This window comes from Adiantum capillus-veneris, chromosome 7, assembly GCF_014529385.1.
Source record: "Adiantum capillus-veneris isolate H3 chromosome 7, ASM1452938v2, whole genome shotgun sequence".
NCBI classification, from domain to species: domain Eukaryota; kingdom Viridiplantae; phylum Streptophyta; class Polypodiopsida; order Polypodiales; family Pteridaceae; genus Adiantum; species Adiantum capillus-veneris.
This window is the reverse complement of record NC_140937.1, coordinates 48724587-48749129: the sequence shown is the minus strand read 5'-3', so window position 1 is coordinate 48749129 and position 24543 is coordinate 48724587. Positions and strand designations below refer to the sequence as shown.

Sequence of the window (24543 nt, the reverse complement as noted above, 5' to 3'; positions counted from 1 at the left end):
AAGAACGCTGTCTTGACATCCATTTGGTGCAACACCAAATCTAATATGGCAACCAATGCAAGAAAGCATCTCAATGTAGTCATCTTGACCACCAGAGAGAAGACTTCCTCAAAGTCAATGCCTTGTTCTTGCTTAAAGCCCTTGGCAACAAGCCTTGCTTTGTACTTTGGCTGACTATCATGAGCGGTGATCTTATACCTGTAAACCCATTTACAAGGTAGAGCCTTTTTGCCCTGTGGTAATTTAACTAGCTTCCATGTCTTGTTTTTATGCAGAGCTATCATCTCTGACTGCATGGCCAATTGCCAATTCCCGGAGTCCTTCATTTGCACTGCTTCCTTGTAACATGAAGGCTCATTGCAATCAGTCAACATGACATAGTTCATAGATGGAACAAACCTATCAGGAGGTCGCGTGACACGTCCAGATCTACGCACAATAGGTGGCTCAGGCTCAGCCACAACCTGTGGTTCCACTCTATCCTGTCCTTGCTCCTCTTGAGCCCTAACATTTTGTCTTGCACGTGCAGGTCCATCTTCTTGGAAGACAACTCTTCTAATCTCCTCAACCCTCTCTGGTTTAGAATGATATTTGGATTCATTAAAGTGAACATCATTGCTGTGGACAACCTTTCTGGATTCGGGATCCCAAAGTCTGTACCCCATCTCACCAGAATTACCATAGTCTAGAAAGATGCACTTTCTACTCTTTGGCTCAAGTTTGTTCCTAAATTCCTTTGGAACGTGAGTATATGCCTCACAGCCAAAGACTCTAAGATGCTTGTATGAGGGCATTTTGCCTGACCATACCATCTCTGGCACTGAATCCTTCTGCAAAACCTTGCTAGGAGATCTATTTACAAGATGAACAGCTGTTGATACAGCTTCAGCCCAAAACCCATTTGGCAGCTGTGCATTAGACAACATACTTCTGACCTTCTCTTGTATGGTCCTATTCATCCTCTCAGCAACACCATTTTGAGGAGGATTGTAAGGACTAGTAAGTTCACGTTTTATACCTTTTGACTCACAAAAGTCCTGAAAGGCCTTTGAAACATACTCTCCACCATTGTCAGTGCGTAAGCATTTAAGCTTCTTGCCACTCTGATTCTCCACAAGCGTCACAAACGTTTTGAAAACACTAAACGCTTCATCCTTGTGATTGAGAAAGTAAACCCATACTTTCCTCGAGTAATCATCTATAAATGTCATAAAGTAAGAAGCTCCCCCTAGAGATAGGTTAGGCATAGGTCCGCACAAATCACTATGAACAAGTGCCAACTGTGTATCTCTTCTACTGCTTCTATGCTTATGTGGCTGCTGTGTTTGCTTACCATACAGACAATGTTCACAGAATTCAAAATCATTAAATGAAAATCCAGGCAAATAACCAGAACGAGACAAGATTTCCATTCCCTTCTTAGACATATGTCCTAACCGGCTATGCCACAAAGAAACGTTCGACTGCTCGGTTACATTGATTACATTTTTAGAGACATTTGATACATAAATCATGTAAAGTCCTCCAGACTTTACTCCATGTGATACTGTCATAGAACCCTTGGATATCTTCCACATGTTCTGTCCAAAAGTGGTGACGTAGCCAGCATCATCAAGTAAACCTGTGCTGATCAAGCTCTTTGTAATTGCGGGAACATGTCTCACATTCTTCAGCGTGAAAGAAGAGCCATTCTGAAACTTCAATTGAACATCTTCAACACCTAAGATCTCACATGTCTGCCCATTGCCTAGCCGAACATTATGTTTAGTGGTCACATAAGAGGTAAACCACTCCTTGTTTGGAGACACATGAAGTTATGCCCCTGAGTCTATAATCCAGTCACTCAGTGCATTTCCATCAGATGCTGTAAGAAGAGCTGAGTCCATTGTATTCTTCAAGAAGTAGATGTCTCCTGATACTAGACTGTCATCCTCTGCAACAGTGTTTGTCACATTTATTTCTTGAATCTTCACTGAGGACTTGTTCTTCTCACCATGGTCTTCAGCTTTCTCTTTGCCATTTTCTGATTTCCATTCTCTGCACTCTCTTTTCATGTGACCCTTCTTGCCACAATGGTAGCATTCTATGTCACTCTTGCCTTTAGCACTGCGGGACTTGCTACGAGACTGATTCCTCTTTCCACCTTTGTACTTTTCTTTGGTCCTTCCCCTGACAACTAAGGCTGTTCCTTTGCCTTTGTCCATTGTCTTTCTATTCGTTTCTTCAGTAAGCAGACTTCCTTCTACACCTGCTATGTTCAAACCATGTGGAGGTGCAGAATTACTCAAAGCTGTGCGAAAAGTGTCCCAACTTTCCGGCAATGTGATCAACAGGAACATAGCTCTAACAGATTCATCAAACTTGACACCTTGAGCTGACAACTGACTGTAGATTGTGTTGAATTCATTCAGATGATTGGACATAGGTGTCCCTTCTTTCATCTTCAAGTCAACAAGCTTCTTAAGCTAGTATACCTGTGAAGCTGCACTCTGCTTCTCATAAAGATCACTCAGCTTTAACCATGCTTGATAAGCCGACATCTCGTCTCCTACATTGAAGTAAACGCTTTCTGCCAAAGTCAGCATAATGGTAGAAAGTGCCAATTCATCCATTTCGCTCCATTCATCTTCGTCCATATCTTCTGGTTTTATCCCCTTGAGCTTTATAGGTTTTATCTACTTCTTTTGTACCAACACATGCCAAATCTGCTTCTTCCACAATGGGAAATTGGTTCCATCCAGCTTCTTGATATTGTAAAGAGCAGTGTCCTGTGATCCAGCCATAGCTACACTTCACAGTAGTTTACTTTCCTGGGAAAAATTCGGCAGAGTTTCCACTGTAAACTGACCTTTGAACCAATATCAACCTGTCAAATGAACCAAGAAAGCTTCAGATTCTGCAGAAATTTTGGCAGAGTCTCCTTTGTAAAATGGCTTTGGTGTACTCAAAAAACAGACCAAAAAACAGCTCAAAAAACACTGTCTCTCTGACACTGTAAGCTGCAGGTAAACCTGTCCTGCACATGTACTGTCTCTCACTGTCCTGTCACTGTCCTGTAAGGATAGACTGTGACAATGCCTCAACGGCAGTAAAGCAAAGATGCAATCCCAACTGTCTAACTCACAGTCAATACATCCTAGCTGCCTATCTAAAGGTGCTCGAGGGGTCTCTCCAAGACCTGTATCACCGAAAGGATCTCAACATTCGAGAATACCCCAGCTCAATAAAACCTCACTCGAGCCTCAACAAAGGCTGCAGTAAATCTGACAGTACATAGACTTCCCACAAAGTCATACATCAACAAATTTTCCACTGTATGTTGTAACCGCTGCGGCGGTTGTTTGCTACGTGACTCACAGCCAGCAAACCCTCAACATACATACATAATCTCTGAAAATACATCCCATGTGGAGGTACCTGCAATGTCAGGATGAAATCTGGAATATCAAGCAGCAAACACAAGCTACCTGATGAACTAGTGGATGTCGCCTACAGTCTGTGTGTAGATGTGCCCGTGTCGTATGTGACACGCCTCCAAGAACTGTGAGTTGTCCTTCGATGTGTAGACAACCACATATCAACACTCTGGGAGTGTCGATATCCTCAGCACCTGCATTCGTAGGCCAAAAACCCCAAATTTGTAGAGTCGGATTTGCACCCGTCGAGACCACGTAGTCGAAAATGGCCTGCGCAGACCTTTGTCGAAGCCGAACGGTAGCCGAGATGACCTCAGAATGAAATTCTGACAACACCTAGCCCATTGGGCTTTCCCACGAGATTTGGGGCCGTGTATTCGCCTGTCGAATTTCACTCCAATCTGAGCTGGTGACTCTAGCCTCCTGCAGTGCTGCCCCGAGCCTCGATCTGAGCTCTGATACCAGTTGAAGGAGTACGAGCGGAAGTGCGACGCGAGAGAGAGTGCGAGAAGAAGAGCACGACGATATGGTGAACTCGCTCTACTGTAATGTGTAGAGCATAGTGAGTTCTTATTAGGTTTTAACAAAAGAATATGTGTACATACCTGGCGGCCCGCCCACTTACATGGGCGACCACATTGGGCTTTATACGCCAACAACAATAGTATCACAAGAACTAAGATCATGCATAGTATATCTATCATCCACAAACTTGATTGCAAGATCACGTTTTACAAGCTCAAATACATACATATTATGCTTGATCCTAGAGTAAATATAAAGTAACGAAAAGTGTGGAGGAACTAACGCCTATAGTAGTATGCACAATCTTTTCAACTCCCTTGAGGGAGTCCTACCATAGCCCGAGCAAGATTTTGCGAGCAAAGCAAAACTCGAGCGAAGATCTATGTTGTGGTATTGGCACCTATCTAGAAAAAATGGCCATGATCATTATGACACTTCTCACCAAAAACTACGAAGGACATATATAGTACTTTTGAAAAAAACAGACAGCTTTCCTTGTATATGAAGCAATATTTCTAAAATAACCATAAGCCTTCATGGCGCTTCACATGAGGATTTTAAACCTTAACCAAATCCATCAAAACAGTACATACTACTTGTTCACAATCCAAAATATTAGAACATCTGTAGTTGTGGTATTATCACTGCTCGAAAAAATAATAAAAATGGCCATAACCATTTTATCTCCTCTCACGAAAAACAAAGCAAAACAAACATAGTACTTTTTAAAAAAATTGGACATAGTTTACCTTGTATATAAAGCACTATTTCAAAAATAACCATAAACGTTCACGGCACTTCAAATGAGGATTTTAAATCTTAACCAAATCCACCAAAACAATACATACTACTTATCCACAACACAAAATATTAGAACATATGTAGTTGTGGTATTATCACCGTTGGAAAAAATAATAAAAATGGTCATAACCATTATACCTTCTCTCACGAAAAACAAACATAGTACTTTTAAAAAAAATTGGACATAGTTTCCCTTGTATATGAAGCACTATTTCAAAAATAACCATAAACCTTCACGGCACCTCACATGAGGATTTTAAATCTTAACCAAATCCATCAAAACAGTACATACTACTTATCCACAATCCAAAATATTAGAACATCAGTATTTGTGGTATTATCACCGCTTGAAAAAATAATAAAAATGGCCATAACCATTATGCCTCCTCTCACGAAAAACAAAGCAAAACAAACATAGTACTTTAATTTCTTTTTGGACATAGTTTCCCTTGTACATGAAGCAATATTTCAAAAATAATCATAAGCCTTCACGGCACCTCACATGAGGATTTTAAACCTTAACCAAATCCATCAAAACAGTACATACTACTTATCCACAATCCAAAATATTAGAACATCAACTGTTAAAAGTTTCCATCGTGATATAACGAGATTCTGATGAACGCAACAAGACATGAATTTGAATTTTAACATCCACCAATGTTATAAATCCATTGTTCTTATGATGACTCGCACTCATCATCGATGAATACGTTATGTCTCTGATGCCTCTCAGGGATGCAAGAATTGTACCGCGTATCTGCTGCCATGGTTCTAGCCATCTGCTTTGCGTAGACCGGCAATGCACTTCCATTTAAAAAAAAAAGATTGTGAAGTTAAGCACCAAACAAGTAATATAGGCAAAATCAATGATCAATAAATACCAGCGCTAATACAAAAATAGTGACAAAAAAGATGAGAGCAATGTCAATGTCAAAAGTAAGAGGGGCCCTCACTAGTCGTCAAAGGGATTGACACGCGATGGCATGTCACTCTCATCATCAATATCTAAAGAGGTGGACGCCTCCTCTCTGCCCCGCTTTCTAGGGCGAAGCAACGGTAACACATATCCTGAAATCAGTGGCTCATCAATGTCGACTGCAACACATGCTCGTCCTGAAGCCAAGCAAGCTGCTAGTACAGGGGTTGTGCCACATCCAAGCTCCAAACAAATACCTCCTAGTCGGCAAAGCAGCTCCACAAAACATGCAATGAAAGAATGGCTCCGTTGCAGTCCTCCTCGCAATGGCTCACCTGATAATGATCTAGCCTGAGAGAGCTCCGGAAGGTGATGCACCATAAAATAATCTGAAGAGTGCATACCAAGACGGGAGAACAAGGCATCGGTTTCTGATACAAAGCAAGGTGGACGCATACCCACTCTGTGAATCATAAATAGCATAGAGCAATTACACTGCAAAACAAGACACACGATTAGAGAAAACAACAAGACAAAGTGCTGAAATATTGATGTAAAAACAAATGTATCACCTCCACACGACCACCAAAACTCTCCACATAACCATATGCTCGATGATGGAGCACTACAATGTGTCGATGAACCACCATCTCCGAAGCACGAGAAAATCTCTCCACCCAACCAACGGCCTCTCCTGTTATTTTAACTAAATATCAATGATAAATACCACAAATATTACAATTTTTTTGCATGACTATAAACAAGATAGACTTGCCAAAGAAACCATGATCAACAGCCATCCAGAATCCGCCAATGTCGAGAATGCCAAATGAACACCAGCACGTACATGATCCTCAGTGCAAATGTCCCAATGAGGTGAAGTAGAGGAGCCTAAGAGGGACCCACCAAATGGAAGATCTAAGAAAATCAAACCTGCAGCCCATGAAACTGATTTCGTGCCGCGGGTATACAAGATAGAGTCAGAGCGTGTCCGCACGAGATGCTCGTGTACAGGGACCCATGCAAGATTACGGATCCCCGCCCTATAGTCTGCAGCAATGGCAATGTAGTCCCCAACAATAGCCATGCATCGAGTATCCATAGAACTAGAGAGACAATGAGATGGAGACTCCATAATATAAACAAAAGAGATACTCCTTCGAGCCACGATCGTGCCAGGAGCAACTGAGACATTACAGTGAGGTTTAATAAGCCATGCATCAACCACGTGGAATGAAAGCATTAAAAATTTTTTTTGTAGCTTACTTGGAGGTGGCTCCACCTCCTCGTCAATGATCTCATCCACAACCCTCTCCTTTTCCTTTTGTGAGTTGCGCATTGCTAAAATAGATAACTTCAAATCAGAGCACTGTAACTTTTAGATAGGTAAATATGAGCATGATCAAACATACCTGCACGACTCTCTTCTACTATGTCTACTGGAGGAACCTTCATCGCAGCATCCTTTGATATCATCTCTTGTAGCTCTCTTTCACATCCAAGAACATGGCCTTTCTCCATATCTATCCACCATGGACAATTATCTATCTCCCAAGTAGTCAATGTGTGCATAGTAGAGGGATACATGCTTGTGTCTTGGATCGCTAGCTGAGTCCACTGTCTAGCCAGAAAGGGCATGGCAGGCAAGACACTCTTGGTAACCAACAACATGAAGAATCTACAAAGGTCAATTAGGTGACACGAATGTAAGAAACAATAACAACGAATATTATATATCTAAGTCAGTTAGTGATTCACGTGAAAGCCAAACGTTGTGCTGCCATTCTCAATGTATCCACCTTCTTTAATGCATGCTTATCGATATCCTTAGTCTTCACTCCAAGAGAAACCTCTATTGGAAATAGATAGGGCCTCGCCTCAAATTTAATTTCTTCAAAGTAGAATGCAAGAGTGTAGTCATGCTGCAAAGGCACCCCGCCTGGCACATCCAAAAGATCTGACACAATCTGAAATGCCCTCTGAAAAACCCGAGCCAAAAAACCCTCTCTACGAAGCCAGCTACATTCCCAAATAAAAAGAGGAGACAAAGTTAGACTTATATATAAAGGCATGATATATTTAGTACTTTTAATCTTAGCTATACTCACATGCGAAAGACGTGATCTCCCTTTTTCAAACCATATGCACTCCTTGTAATCTTGTCTGCTTCCGATAATGAAACCCAATGAATCTTGTTTTGCACAAGGGTGTCTTGAAGTGCTATTAAGTTCAGCTTCTCCAACGTAGCCCAACTATCAAGACCCCATTTCAAAGACAAAACTCTTGCTAGCCAATCCGTCCCAAGATTGGGATCAACAATGTTAAGCAACTGAAAAATTTAATATTGCATATGACAAGTACTTAAGTAACTTTTTGCACGTTTTTCTCAAGAGAATGCCGTGAATTCATGTTATCTACATACCTTTCCAATTCGATCCTGATATTTGTGAGTAATCTCCTCACAAATTCTCTCTTCTTCTTTCTGATGCTCTTCCGCAGACAAGCTTTGTTTGATAAGAGCAACTCGCTTTTCTTTTTCTTTTGTCATTTGAATTTAAAATTAAATATACGTTAACAAGCTTTGAAATCATGCATTTAAATGAGAGTAAAAATCATTTAGTCTGACACATACGTCATAGACCAATCTACCAAGGTACCGTCGTGTAAGTGGATACCAAGGCTCTGTACCTTTGGCATTCTTCTTCCGTACAACGGCAATAAGTTTTTGATCTCTATCTGGCAAACCCTTTAGATACATTTCATGGTCCGCTGTACAAATATGTGTCGTATTGACAATCTCATCACGAAGATGAGTGACAACAAGAGCATGAGTGTTCATGCTGCATTGAAAGACCAAAAAACCATTTGATACTCACATTCAAGTGTTAACAAAGATAGAAGAAACATCAACACTTACAAGTTCATTCGTTGTAAACTGCTTAGCAAGGCAATCTCTGGCACCTTAATGGGATCTATAATGGTGCATAGGACTCAACAATGTTTCTCCTTTGAAGTGGAGAACTTCTCTTTTATCGCTTCCCTCCAAGCCACGGTGCGATGATTCCCTTCCCAAACATAGAACATGTGATTTGTGAGATCTTGAACTTTCTTTGTTTTTTGAACTCGGCTTTAAATTCTTCATTGATTTCATTCCAAAGAGGATCCCATGTAGCCTTTATCTCATCTAGAACATTCACAAAGTCAAACTTCAAACAACATTCACAGCACATGGACATCAATACAAAAATGAAAAGTGTGAACACATACCATCCACAAAACTCTCCTCTCTTTTGCATGTTACCAAAGAGACAATGAATGCTCCTTTCTCTGGCATATAACCTTCTTTTGCAAAGGCCGCCTTCAATCCACTGAGATCATCTCTCAAACCTCTCACTCTCGCATATGGAATCAATCTACATAAAGGAATGGAGGGACAATCGAAGCAACTAAAAACACGTGTGATTTCAAGAATGTCTGCACCCCTATGCATAAAGGTATTTTGCTCATCTTCCATCTCAGATGCTGCGGTAACCTCATCCATTATCTCCCATGGAACAATCTGTAAACCATTATCTTTGGGGGCTAAAGTATCATCAACTTCGTGTAGAGAGCTCTGTCCCATTTCCATGGAAAGAACCTCCTCACCTTGTGTCTCAATTTCCTCTATCATGTCGGTAGCTGAGACTGAAGATACTTGATCACTAGCATCTATCTGGCCATAAAGAGAAGCATTGTTACTATTACTCCTTCCCCTTCGTGATCTTCCACGCGGTTTCGGGCTGTTTCAACATCAACAAAAAACATGGAGACAATAATTTTACAAAAGATTCAAAGTATATATGGCACCATATTGAAATAAAACACAATAGAAATCTTAAAAAAATTGGACAGAGCTACCTTTGTACATAGAGCATTATTTCAAAAAATACTATAGCCCATAATGGCTTCTCACTTGAAAAAATTTGGTCTTTAAAATTCTTTCATAAACATAATTTATGAAGCAACAAATTTACTACAAATATCATAAGACAATGCATATGTAAATAAAGTAAATGGTTTATATGCGCGTTGGCTATTGTTTTATTTGTCAGAAAGATAGTACTCATGCACATATACTAGTAGTCATCATAGTGTATACACCCTCTTCACATTTGTGAGAAGTACTAGTTATAGTAAAAGATCAACTATTGTTTCTATGCCAATTAGAGTGTTTCTATGCCATCAAAAAGATGTAATTATTCAAGTGCTTAAATATGCTAACAAGGCCTTGAGAGTTTGTGATGATCAATGTTAAGCTAAGTTCAAAATGCATCAAGCTCGGAGTTTACTCATCACTTTCAAAGCAAAGAATTTTCAAGACCAAAGTTTGCATTGAGCATCATTGAGTACCTTGTAGGTGAACGACCCCTTCGAGTCAACGCGGAGTTTCGACCAGTCATTGTAATTCGTGTTCTCAATCACACCTCTCAAAGCCCTTTCTAAAGCCGGAAATCGGACCTGCTGAAACCAGAATCTACGGACCTGCTGAGCTTGTCGCTACCTGAACCACCGCGCGCCGGCGCGCGCTCCTACGGCTACCTGAACTCGGATAGCAATCACCAGTCTGCGCCTGACTAAATGCTGACCTGCCTGAACCAGTATGCGCCTAAACTAGCCTGACTGAATCAGTCTGCGCCTAAACTAGCCTGACTGAACCGACTGAAATCGGACCTGCTTGACCTGCTTGCATGAACCCGCTGAATCGGACTTGCCTGAACCGGCTGAAATCGGACATGCCTGACCTGCTGAATCGGTTGAACCGGACCTGCTAAACCTGCTTGAACCGGCTGAACCTGTTGAACCTGCTTGAATCGGTTGAATCGGAGCTGCCTGACGTGGCTGAACCGGCTGAAATCGGCAGCAGCTCGTTCGCTTTGTACCTGCCTGAACTACCGCGCGCCGGTGCGCGCTCCTACGGGTAGGTTGGTATGGCTCCTCGCACGCACGAGCAACAGAGCAAACCAAGCACGCATGCAGAAGGGAAAACCTCCACGCAGGCGCGCATCAGAGGAAAATCAGAGAGGGTCGCGTTTCACAAAGGCTCAATTATTAAATTTTTAAAAGATTTTGGCCTAAGTCAAGTTACTTAGAGGGGGAATTTTAATAGATTTTAGGGAAAATTATCAAAATACCCTTCTAATTTGTGGAAATTTCCAAAATACCCCTCAAATTTCAAAAATTCCCAAAGTACCTCCATACTTTGTCATAAATTCTCAAAATGCGCTTCAAATTACTCAAAATTCCCAAAATACCCCCGGTTGTGAGAATGAATTTCTCCAAAAACAAAAAAATTGTAGCTTTTCATAAGAAGAGTGATTGTCTACCATACAGGATGCTAAAACTAAGATTTGAGTTGGTTATGTAGGCTTTGGAGATGAATTCCTTCATTATTTTTAGGCATAATTGCCTTTTTTTGGGAGGTAATTTGCAAAAAATTACATGCTAAGCACTTAAAAACCGATCTCAATTGTCAAACAAGAATAAAGATTAGAAAATCTTGAAGATCCAACGAAAATAAATACAGGGCTATTTTGGGAATTTTTGAAATTTGAGGGGTATATTGGGAATTTCCACAAATTAGAGGGGTATTTTGGTAATTTTTCTTAGATTTTACAGATTTTTACTCATTGACAAGATTTTATTGAATTTTTTAGATTTTGAACCGAATTTGCTTAATGTTTCGGTGATCATGTTTTATGAATGCAAGCCGTCTGAACCGCTTTTTGGAGAATGACGCCCGAAATAACGACTACCATCTGTAGCTGATGTTATTTTTCAGTATAGACTCTGCACTCACTTTCATTTGAAACTTAATTAGTAACCTTAACTTCTCTAAGAGGATTGCTTCCAATGTCTAGGCACATTACAGTATTCGCGCCACAAGTTGGTCAAAAGCTTGTCCTTATTTTTGAAGGTAGCACATATGCGCTTTCTATCTCTTCTGTGAAATAGCATTTTGAGCTAACTAATGCGTTTACTTTACATCCACTTACACTAAGTGCAGGACAGGTAAAAATGGAAGTTACTGAGTCTATTAGTGGTGAAGAGGTCTTCCTTCTGAATCATGATGTCTGTCAGCTCTTCAAGGTTCGCTTGACAATTCTTGAACATGACAATGGAATTAAGGCTCCTCCAGTAATTGTCGATTTAGAATCAGATGCCGAGTCACGTGGCTGCTCTAGCGTACTTGATATTATACATTCAATGCCTTTGCAGAGCAACTTGTACTTGGCCCTGAAACAAGCTAAAGATATCATTCAAGTTCAAGAGCTTCCCGTGTTTTATGATGGATATGTTGCATTTGAGTTGCCCTCTCTAGGTCACGCTAATGGAATGATTGGGATGGAACAGAGACATGATAGCCACATGTGGACTGAATATGTCACATGTAGCAGTGATACCTTTCCAGGGGTCGTTAGGTTCAGTCGATGCTCAGGTCACTTATGTTGTGTCAACATTGATTGTCCATATTACTCGAGGACAGGACTCTACAATGAGGTTCATTGGCGAGGACGGCTTTCAAAGTCATCTCCAAAAGGCATGTTGACACCTGAATATGGAACCTTGACATGCAATCATTGTTCTGAAATGCCAGAGTGTGTGGCAACCCATCCTGCAGTTATTTATTATTGTATGCCAAGGGAGAAACAAAAGTGGACCCGTTGTGTGCTGCATCTAGGTGAGCATCAACATCCTTGTGCGGAAGGGAGGTCAAGAGTAAGTGAGAAAAAAGTAGCATCAGTGCTTCAAGCCACGTGCTGCTCAAGAACCATTCACTACAACCAAACAGCTCGAGCGCATGACTGCTCAGGATATGATCATGGGAAAGCTTGTAATGGAAAATGCAGACAACACCGAATATATTGAAGATTGTGAGTTTGTTGAATTTCTGGACACAATCACACCTTTGTCAAATAGACGAAGGATTGAACGAAGCTTGGAATGCACCAAAAGATCAAAAAATATAAGTGTAAAAGGCTTAGAAGCAGTGCTTGACTTGAAGAGTAAGAGTAGGTATCCATATATACATGATGTTCTCTTCCTTGGTCAACTTGGAAATGCCCAGCAACCACATGAGTTCAAGATGTTAATAATTGGGCCAGGAAGTGGAGTTGATCTAGTTAATCGAATGTGTCCGGGTGGAAATCTTGAGCAGATGTGGATACACTTTGATCATGTGCATCGTGTGCAAGGATGGCCCACAATGTCTACACATGTTTATGATCCATTTGTTCATGAACTTATGACAATAGCAACATGTGAGTTTACTGTGGAGAATAAGTTTGCACAGATAGAGTTTTGGAAGATGCTCAATAAGGTGGTTCAAGATCAAGGATTTGATAAGCCTGAGTTCAGAGGTTTCATGTCTGATGAGGCTAATGCAAATTGGATAGCAATCAGAACAGTTTACTTTGGGGGTCCCAACAAGGTTGTACCATCTAAGGAAAGGTCTTGCGTGTTTCATTGGGAGCAATCCATGATCCGACATACTACTAAGTGTATCAAACCTTCCTCACAAGAGGAACACAAAATTAAATGACGAAAATGGCGAAATGCACCATTAGAGAATCAAGCAGATATTTGCAAAGGAGAGCTTCGTCGCTTTTGGAGAGCAGGGCATGTTGTTGATGGTGAAGTTTCATGTTTGGAGACATGGTTGGCTTGGTGGGATATCAGAGTTTCACATTGGGGAGGAAGATTTGTTATGCAAGATGAGTCTGGCATTTTTGTGCCAAACACTAACTTGTCTGAGAGTAAACATGCTAGCATGCAGGCATGCTTTGGTTTCAAAGAGAAAATTAGTTTATATGAAGCCGCAAGGGCTGATATGGCAATGGTTGTACTACAAAGTGTTAAGTACAATGCATACCTTAAAGGTGCAAAGACATGTAGTGGTCCCGGAATACAAGACCTTGCGCAAAGATTTTTACATCATTCATCCACTACCTCGACTGCAACAAAGTTGGTCAATCTTACACACTGCTCAATGGACGAAATGGGTTTGCAAAGTCCAGAGATGAATAGGTCAAATATAAGGGAGAAGAATGTAAAGAAAAAGAGACCAATCTTTGTGGATGCTGGTGTTGTGCTAGAGGATGATAGCCACAGGCCCGAGTATGTCACAGTCACTGAACCCATTGGTAGAACAAAGTATGCACGTGCACATGGGGAAACAAAGTATTGGCCTGAGGTGACTGTTGCAAAAACGGTATGGGCGATTAGGAGAACTAAACCTGGACGTAAAATGACATGTTTTGGAATTTTGCAAGATCAAGATAGATGTGGACGATTCATTAATCAAGGCTCGCCTAATATTAATTCTGGGGTAGCTGCACCGTGCTTTTGGGGTCGAAGAAAATATCCCTGGTCAGGATCAAAGCCTGGGGGGATTGTTGAGGGTTATGTATGGTTCTGCAATGCTAGTAACATGGACACATGGAAGATTCATGACATGGTGGTGGGGCCACCCGGACCTGCACCAGGGGTTTGGAGGGTCGCAGACGGTACAAATCTACTACGACATGAGGCAGAACAACTCCAAGCAAATGGATTTGTACTTCAACAACAACATGGGGTAGAATGTGCAGCTGTGAATGGGGGCATTCGAGCAGCAAATAGAGTTACAAGTGCCTTTCGGCCCAAATACAGGGATGGCAAGGTTATTAAATGGCGCTCAAAGCTGACAAAAGAATTTCAGACCAGAATTGATATTGGAAAATGCATGGCAGCAACATTAGTTAAAGAGGTTATTGTTGTGTGCAATGAAACACATGTTTTCTACATTAGCACAGAGGGGTCAAGGGCAAAGGGAGTCTCATACTCTGTGACATTGTCTGATTTTCCAAGATGTACATGTGAGGACTTCCAAAAGAGAGAGTCCAGGAGGTTGACATATGTGCCATGCAAGCATATTTACTATCTGTTTCTCCAAATTTTGGGTTTGGACTCTCATGCCCATGAGTTCATGCATCAAGCAGCCCTAACGAAGGTGGAGCTGTTTCAAGCTTTGGGAGGATTGCGGCCAAATGTGCAGCAATAGTTAAAGTGCCTCTAGATGTAAAGTCTTTGTGTGGTATGTAGTTTGAAATGCAGCGGTGTTTTGTCTACTTATGATAATCCCTAGTTTGTGAGAGATCAGCCCTATGATAAGTCCTAGCGGTATTTTGTCTACTTATTGTAAGGTCTCTACTTTCAAATTTCACACAAGTTCTATTACGCATTTGAAATTTTTTTTAACCATCACTCATTATTTAAGATATTTGAGTTCAAATTATGAATCGTAGGTTGAGAAAACCTAGAATTTAAAATTTACGCTACAAAATTCTGACATGTTTAGCTATATGAATCACTAATAAACTTATTGTAAGACTTAGTTACTGATTGTAGAGGTTAGTATTGCAGTTTCAAGTTATGCATCATTGCATATGCGAGACCATAGGAATATATTATTTACCTTATGAAAAGAAAACACGGACCGAAACCACGGGGCTTAACCCCAAGAAACTCGGCATATGTTTGACAAGTAGGAAAGAATGTCTGGTTAAATTGGTTGCTATAGGAAAGAATGTTTGTCCAAAACCTTCGGTATGGTTTCTCTCAAGTCTCTCTACTTATTAGCGATGGTATTATGTGGCAGTTTGCCGAGGCGTGAGATGACACCCAAGATGGCACCGCTGATGCTGTGGTGGGAGTACACCCAGATTAGCCCAACTGGATACTGCAGTTTTGTTTTGCTGTGGCGTGAGGATGACGCCCAGATTGACACCGTTGTTGCTGTGGCGGGAGTACGTCCATATTAGCACAATGAGTACTTGTCGAGCGGTATGGGACGCTCATGAGGACAAGGGTTTTTATAAATAATGTATATACCGATTGGACATAATAGCGCCAGTAGAGATTCTTGAGTGAACCTAATCCAAGGGTTGTTGGTTTAAAAATTGGACGACTTCTTGTTTGACTATTGTTTGTAATACTGTTCGAAGGGTTGTTTTAACGAACCAATATCATAAATAAAGTAAAGGAACATGTATGTTTAAACAGTGTGGTAGTAATTAGATAACAAAAGAAGGGTGAGTGTGGTGTGGAAAGTGGGAGAATGATACCCTGACGGTATCATTCTATGGACGGGTGGACCCGATGAGTCGGGTAACTTTTCAACGCTAGAAATTATATTTTTTAAAGTCATAAATCTTAAAAGAGACAAACCTTGGCGGCTGTGCTTCTGAAACATGGGGAAAATAGTGCACAGGTTGGTCACTCTAAGATTTATACTTTTAGGTATAATTGATTATAGATAGTTTTTAGATAGGGTTATGGTGGTCACTCTCCGCCCTAGCAAGATAGGACCAATCCTTCACTAACGGTTCATGCCCGTGGCTACGTAGTAGCTAAGGCAATGTCCGTTGGTTTTTCCTTCTCAGGATTGGAGACCTATCAAAGGTACTCCGCTCCTCTCGAGAAGGGGCAGGGACCTCACACTGGTATCAGAGCCTAGGTTAAAGCTTTGGGGAGATTTTTAGATTGATGTTTTGATATTGAAGGATGCGAATGTTTGAAATAATAGAAGAACCTAGAAAAATTGTTTTGAGTTTTTATATGGTATTGAAGATTGAACTTTCCTGGTACAGGAAAATGTTCATTCAGCCTACTAGAAATTCCAGGTGTTCACCATCATGTTTGAAAATGCATGCCAATCACCAAATTATCAGTTTCGAAAAAGGGTGATAATGATTTTGGATAGGGTGTTTGCACCACCTATCCCAAGGGTGCATAGAGGATGGGGTATCAATTGGAGTCCATCTGGAGGAATCTATACCATCGATGCTGACAAGATATGGTGCATGGATACCAATCTCAAGAAACTTCGTTGGGCAGAGAAGTTAAAAGTCATCGAAGTTTATCTTTTCATTGGTACTAAGAATCCGGATGCTACCATTACCTTGGGAGGAGAAAAGATATCTCGGACTCAATGGGTCTATAACCAAGTTACAAAAGTTATCCATGGTGGTAGGATTCGACCCATATGTGTATCTCGTAGCTTTCAAGGGTCAAAAGAAACTTATTATTTTGATCCTTTAGCCTATCCTTTTGTAGTCACTAAACTCAAAATATAGAGACATTATAATCCTTGTATGTAAAGACTACCAACCTTGGTAGCAAATAATGTGTATATAAATAAAGTTTGGATTAATATTATCTTTTTTTTATATTATTGTCTGATCAAGTCTTGTCTTAAAGTTAGAGTATCCAATAAAGTTTCACTTAATCTATATTGCACAGAGTGCGGTGTACACATCTCTTCAAGAGAAAAAGCTACTTCTCAAGCAAGCTAAACTTCCCTCTTTCAAAGGGGAAGGAGCCCTAGTTGAGCGTGATGCAGAAGTGTGGCTCAAAGAGATGGAGGATTATTTTGCTGCTCTGCTGGTACTACTCCCGATAACCAAGCAATGTTGGCTATGTTTCGTCTCACGGGGGATGCCAAGCTTTGGTGGAAACAACACTGCAAAGATAATCAAGTAGCTCAAAACACTCAAACTTGGGAAGATATTAAGTATGCTGTCAAAGGACGTTATCTTCCACCTGCACATGAATCCCTTAAGATGAATGAATTCTTCAACTTACGTCAGTTTCATCTTACAGTGGAAGAATACTACTCCAAATTTGTAACTCTTAGGCGCTATGCTTCGCGAATGACCGCAGATCAACAAGTAGCCCGTTTCTGCCAAGGGCTAAATGCTCCTTTAAATACACGTCTAGAAGCTATGAGGCCTGTAAATTTGCAACATGCTCTTTTAAGAGCTAAACCCTTAGCTAAAGAGATGTCAAACTCTCAAAGGGTACGAAATGGAAATACAAGGAATGCTGGAAGGACAGGACGGCCTATGATGTGGAACCAAAGGCAAGTTCACCCAGTTCACCAAACTCATCCAATAGTTGCAGCTTCAGCAAATGGAGCTCAAAATGCAGATCTTAGATGTTATGAATGCAACGAGCTAGGACATTTCAAGAATGTATGTCCTAGGCGAGTCTCCGCAACAAATACACCTAATCGAGCTAGAGGATGAGGCCAAATAATAAATCGTGGAGGAAGAAATGGCGGACGAGGTCGAGGGCGCGGAATGGATGCCAGAGTCAATGCTATCATAGGAGAACCAACATTGGGAGAAGAACAAGAGGAAAGAGCAACTCTACATGCTGCAATTGATAACCCAAGAGCAAGACAACAATATGCTGTCATTCAAACACCTGCAAATCACCAAGGTGAAAAATTTGAGCTTCTTATTGATTGTGGTAGTACTCATTCTTTCTTGTCACCTAAATGTTTAAGGAGGTTAGGAATTAATCAACACCCTGCAAGAAAGATGAGAGTTGAATTAGCCAATGGAAAGGAAGTGTTATCTCAGTACACTTTGGAAAAAATAGATTTTAAGTTGGGAGAATACTCTACTTCTGCTACTTTTCGAACCTTACCCATAGGAATCTATGACGGAATTCTTGGAATGGATTGGTTAGCCAGTCATAATGCCAATATCCATTGTGCCCAAGGAAGTGTTACTTTTGTGGACAACCAAGGTCAAGAAGTCACTATTCAAGGCCAGAATGGACGACCAAAAGCTTACTTGGTCAAAGCTAATCGTCTTTTGAAAGGGTTACACAAGGGTCAATAAATTTTTGTAGTCAAGCTAAACAAAGTAGAAAAATATTCTTCCAACCCTGAACCAATGTGGCTAGAAGAATTTTTGGATGTTTTCCCCGCTGAACTTTCTGAACTACCACCACCTAGGGAGGTAGACCATGAAATCAAAATTTTTCCAGGTAGTGAACCAGTCTCAAGAGCACCGTACAAGATGTCACTTCCAGAGGCTATAGAACTCAAGGAGCAGCTCAAGCAGTTGATTGAGCAAGGGTTTATCCAACCTAGTACATCTCCATGGGGTGCACCTGTTCTCTTCCAAAAGAAAAAGGATGGCTCTCTTCGACTTTGCATAGATTATAGGGGCTTAAATCAGGTTACCATCAAGAATAAATATCCAATTCCTCGTATTGATGAGATGCTGGACAGATTACACGGAGCCAAAATATTCACGAAGATTGATCTTCGATCTGGCTATCATCAAATTCGAATCCAGGAGGCTGATATCTCCAAAATAGCTTTCAACACTCGTTATGGTCATTACGAATTTACAGTGATGGCTTTCGGACTTACGAATGCTCCTGCAACTTTCAATCGTTTGATGGACGATATCTTTAGAGAATTCTTGGACGATTTTGTCCTAGTATTCTTTGACGATATCTTAATTTATTCCAAATCAGAGGAAGAGCATGAAAGACATGTTAGGAAAGTGTTAGAGCTTTTACGCCAAAATAAGCTGTATGCAAAGAAAAGCAAATGTACCTTCTTTACCCCTAAGGTCTGTTACTTAGGGTTTATCATTTCACCTGAAGGAGTCTCTGTTGACCCTGACAAAGTCAAAGATATTGTGGAATGGCCTCAACCCACTTCACAAACTGAAGTCAGAGGGTTCTTAGGTATCACAGGGTGGTACAGGATCTTTGTAAAGGACTATGCTCTTAAAGATGCACCACTAACCCACTTGCTAAAGAAAGGAGCTACGATACTTTGGGAAGAAAAACATGAATCTTGCTTCAAACAGCTTAAGGAGTATCTTGCTTCAGAACCTCTCTTAAAACTTCCAGACTTCACCCAAGAATTTGAGGTGATCACAGATGCTAGTAACCTTGCATTAGGAGGAGTCCTTACTCAAGAAGGAAGGCCTGTAGCTTATACTTCTCGGAAGCTTAGGATTCATGAAGTGAATTATGCTACACATGATTTAGAATTGCTAGCAGTTATTCACGCTCTCAAGCTATGGAGACATTATCTATTGGGACGAAAATTCCAATTGGTAACAAATCACAAGAGTCTTAAGTGGATTTTTACCCAACCTAACCTTAACATGAGACAGAGGAGATGGATAGAGCTCACGCACGAATATGATTTTGATATTAAATTTAGACCAAGTAAGGATAATGTTGTGGAGGATGCCCTAAGCCGTAAAGCTTTTCTGGGGCAGTTTCCATGGCTAACAACCCTATTTTAGACAAGGTCTCGGATGCTGCTGTCAAAGATGCAGATTACCAGATGCTTTCTAGTATCCTACGTGAAGAGAGGGTATCATCAAATCAGCCTAAACCTCTACATTACTCCTTAGAAGATAGGAAAATTTACTATAGAAATCGACTATGCATACCTAAGGATTCTACCCTAAGGAATGCTATCCTATATGAAGCACATGATGGCCCAACTTCAGGACATCCAGGTTATGCCAAAACCATCAATGCAATTCGCAGAAGTTACTATTGGCAAGGTATGAAGGGTGATGTCCTTCGCTATGTCAAGCAGTGTTTGTCTTGTCAAAGGATTAAAGCAGAGAGACTAAAGATGTCAGGTAAATATCCTTTAGATATTCCCCAAATGAAATGGGAATGTATTAGCATGGACTTTATCACCGGGTTTCCTTCTGTTCAAGCTGGCTATGATTCAATCATGGTCATATTCGACTTGCTTACTAAAGTGGCTCACTTAATCCCAGTCAAGACAACCTTTACAGCTTCAGATATTGCTCGTCTGTTTGTGAAGGAGGTTTTCAGTATTCATGGTTTACCCAAGAGGATTGTCAGCGATCGTGATGCCAAGTTTACTTCAAAGTTTTGGGTATCATTGTTTCAAGCTATTGGAACCCAGTTATGTTTTAGTAGTGCTTATCATCCTCAAACTGATGGCCAAACTGAAAGAGTTAATCAAGTAATTGAAGACATCCTTAGAGCGTACTGCAATAGAGAACCTCGCAAGTGGATTCAATACCTACCCTTGGTAGAGTATGCATACAATTCCTCTACTCATAGAAGTATTGGAATGACACCTTTTAATGCTCTTTATGGTCAAGAATGTTTATCACCTCTTAACTTTTCTGACCCCACTATAAGGGTAGAAGCCTCAAAGAAAATGCTTGAAGAAATGGAAGCTCAAACCAAAGCTATTCGAAGGGATATTCAAGCGGCTCAAGATCGACAAAAGAAGTACGCCGACTTAAAAAGATCTGATCAGATTTTCAAAGAAGGTGACAAAGTTTTCTTACGAGTAAAGCCCAAAAAGAGCAATCTGTCTCTCGGAAGGTATAAGAAGCTTAGCTACCGATATTGTGGACCTTACGAAATAATCAAGGTTGTAAGTGATCAAGCTTATAGACTAAAACTCCCTTCTCATCTCAAAGTGCATGATGTATTTCATGTAAGTCTGTTAAAACCTTATGTATATAACCCTGACCATGTCCTTGATGATGAGCAAATCATTTTACCTGCTCAAGATGTTCTACAACTCCAACCTGATACTATCCTAGAAACTCGGGAGAGAAATCTTAGGAATAGATCCATCAAAGAACATCTTATCTTATGGAAGGATTTCCCTATAGAAGATGCTACTTGGAAAGATGAGACATCCCTTCTTAAGGATTACCCTTCACTGTTCTTGAGATGAGGGCATCTCAAATTCTAAGTTGGGAAGATTGTAAGGTCTCTACTTTCAAATTTCACACAAGTTCTATTACGCATTTGATTTTTTATAAACCATCACTCATTATTTAAGATATTCGAGTTCAAATTATGAATCGTAGGTTGAGAAAACCTAGAATTTAAAATTTACGCTACAAAATTCTGACATGTTTAGCTATATGAATCACTAATTAACTTATTGTATGACTTAGTTACTGATTGTAGAATTTTCTTTTACTACTGTAAAGTTAATATAAGACTGGAAAGTTTAACTTAAAAATGTAAAGTAAATTATCATTAAGGAAATAAATAAAATAATTATAAAGACAAAAGAATACACAGGGATGACAAATGAAGGCACATGGACGCACCTGGACTCATATAGGAGGGGACAAAGTGGGACACACTGTCACATGAAAAGGAGAGGCTAGTCTTGACTAATCTTAATGAGGGGGGGCTGTGTGGCCTTATCTTTTGATGATAATGACAAAGTGGTCAAGCTGATGGGTACCACAAGGGTACCAAAAATGCGAGTATGATTTTTGGGGATTTTTTTAAAAATAATAATAATAAAATATATTTTTTTGGGGGAAAAAAGTTGGACGTTTTTTTTCTGCTATAAAATAGAGCATCCATGCTCACACTTTAGAGATAGAGATTGCCTCTATAGTGCTCACGGAGTGCTGTCACTTCTCTTAGAGAGAAGGCATCCACAAACCACTAAGAGAGCAAAAACTCTAGTGGACATATAAGGTGCGTATTAATTAAGCATTCAATTAACTTTAAGAATGATGTATGTGTGCTATCTCTTACTCTAATCTCTCTAATAGATTAGTAAGATTCAATTAGCTATGTGTGTGTGTGTGTGCTATCTTTTACTCTAATCTCTCTAATAGATTAGTAAGATTTGAAGGGGATCGGGGAGCACCACAAACGGAGAGTGAGACAGAGAGAAGGAGAGACACACACGATGTGGGTGGGGAGACTCAAAGAGTGAGCAGCCCCCTATACACTTATGCTATGTATAAGGTATACAAGTCAGTGGGCGCCTAAACTCTGGGCGGCCGGGCAAGGCACAGGCGCCTATACGCCAACAACCTCCCACTTAAAGGCGACTGTGCCTTTAAGCAAGGTCTAGTAGTGTACAACTAATAGAAGGTGAGATATTCTCTCAACCTATGCCCACTGACTCTCGATGAGCTAGTGCATCCGGCTCTACTAATAGACAAACATCCCACTGCGGAAGCCACATAGAGCTAGCTCCAAGCTCTGCAAAGAGTCTACAAGAGCTCATGCACTCCTGCAAGTATCGGTCCAATACCTGCAAACCTCCCCTATGCTCTATGTCGAGATTAGTCATCGAACAACTAATCAACCCTGCTGCAAATGCTCCCACTGCAGCTGCTATGTCGGGCCTCGAGATCAGCATCTCGTACATGAGGACACCGAACGTTGATGCAACCCTGGAAACCTCTGCCACCTCCAACTCAGAACTCAAGTCATGGTAATCCTGTCCCCTATCATAGAGACCATGGCACTCTGACTCCGAGCTCTGGAGTGACTCCTCGTGCCCACCACATGTCACATGTGTACCAAGAGTATCCATCTGTCCTGAATCTGCATCAAGCTCTGGCATAAGCATATCAAGAAATGACTTCACAATAGCCGACATCTCAGCATCCATGTGAGTCATCTCTGTCATCACCTCTGATGACTCATCCTGCTGTGACTCACTAGAGCTGTCTCGTCCTACCTGTGCATCCGTAGACGCAACCTGCACAACAAGGTCACTGCTCTGCACTCCATGCAAAGCATCCTGCAACCTACAAGCAAAAGAGACTCTCCTGCTCTCTCGCTGTCTACCTGGCTGCATGATCACAGAGACAGCACCGTCTCTCGCGTGATCCACATGCAATGGGTAACCTGTACAACTCCTGGCACCTCTCGCAATCACTAGCGAACCCAAATGCATCACAAAATCTCGCTCTCGTAGCGAAATCTGACATCCACAATCTCTAAGCTGACCAATCGAGATCAAACTCACTGTCAAATCTGGTACATAGCGCACATGTCGTAACAAGTAAGATGCACCACTCGATAATGACAGTCTCACATCTCCTGCACCTGCTATCGCATGCACCGATCCATCGGTCAAACGTACACTTCCAAGCATCCCACTAGAATAGCTACAAAACCATGCACGATGCGGCGTGACATGAATCATAGTATCTGCGTCTAGCAACCACTGCGAAGGGAGTGCACTATCCACATGTATAGCATCTCGTGCATAGCTCGAGGTAAAAGTGACATCCCCGTCACTAGTATACTCCGACACTACATGTGCCTCAACTGTCCAAGCAACTGAGTCCATGGCATCACTACATACATCTCTGAGACTGCCATGTCTCCTACGATGTCGCATATGACAAAAACAACGCCGTCTAACGTGTCCAGAATGACCACAATACCAACATGTCACCTGTCGGCATACTCGTGAATGTACATGTCTCACATGAGTCCTTGATGACTCATATCTATCATACATATCATGTAATCTGCGCCAAAGTGCTCTCGAAGTAGCCTCATACATAACAAGAGCATATATAGATTCCGCAAGGTGCAAAGAGAGTGTAGATAGTGCCATCTCCTCTAGCTCCTGCCACTGATTTTCAGACATGTTTGAAGGTCTACCTGCATCACCACTCAATGGTCGATGAAACCCTCGCTGTGCATCAAGCATACACTCTCCCATGCCGCAAAGTTTGACCCATCAAACACGCGCATCTGTGAGAGGTCACAATCTGATCGATCATCTGTCTCTACCATGAGCACAAGTAGCAAGCTAGATAGCAAAACCACCTCACCAACAACACCTAGAAACTGTCTACAAATATGGCTAGAAACACAATGTAAAGCCTGTGAGACACACTCCAAAGTAGAGCGCCCGCAATGTCAATACAAGCCTCGCCTGCTCTAGTATCACACTGCAATCTGTGAGCTAATCACCAAGCCCACACTGTGCGGTATTGATGCATACACACGCACAAATCTCCCACCTGCAGAGAACACCGCACGCAAATACTGAGTGCAACCTGCAATCTCTACCTAGATCGCATAAATGATACGCATAAAACTCCTGGGAAAATTTTGCCATAACCATTGTCCTGCAAGCTCAATACAATGAGCAATCAATGCGCATCAAACTACACTCAACATACATGCATAAGCTCTGCAAAACTATGGCAAACAATGCTCGAGATCACAAGAATCTCCCACCCGAGAGCAAACCAC

The 24543-nt window shown here is 41.1% G+C and overlaps 1 pseudogene; it reads right to left on the bottom strand.

Moving 5' to 3' along the window:
- Positions 1-5697: 5697 nt before the first annotated feature.
- Positions 5698-11564, bottom strand: LOC147453812 (uncharacterized; annotated as a pseudogene).
- Positions 11565-24543: the final 12979 nt, after the last annotated feature.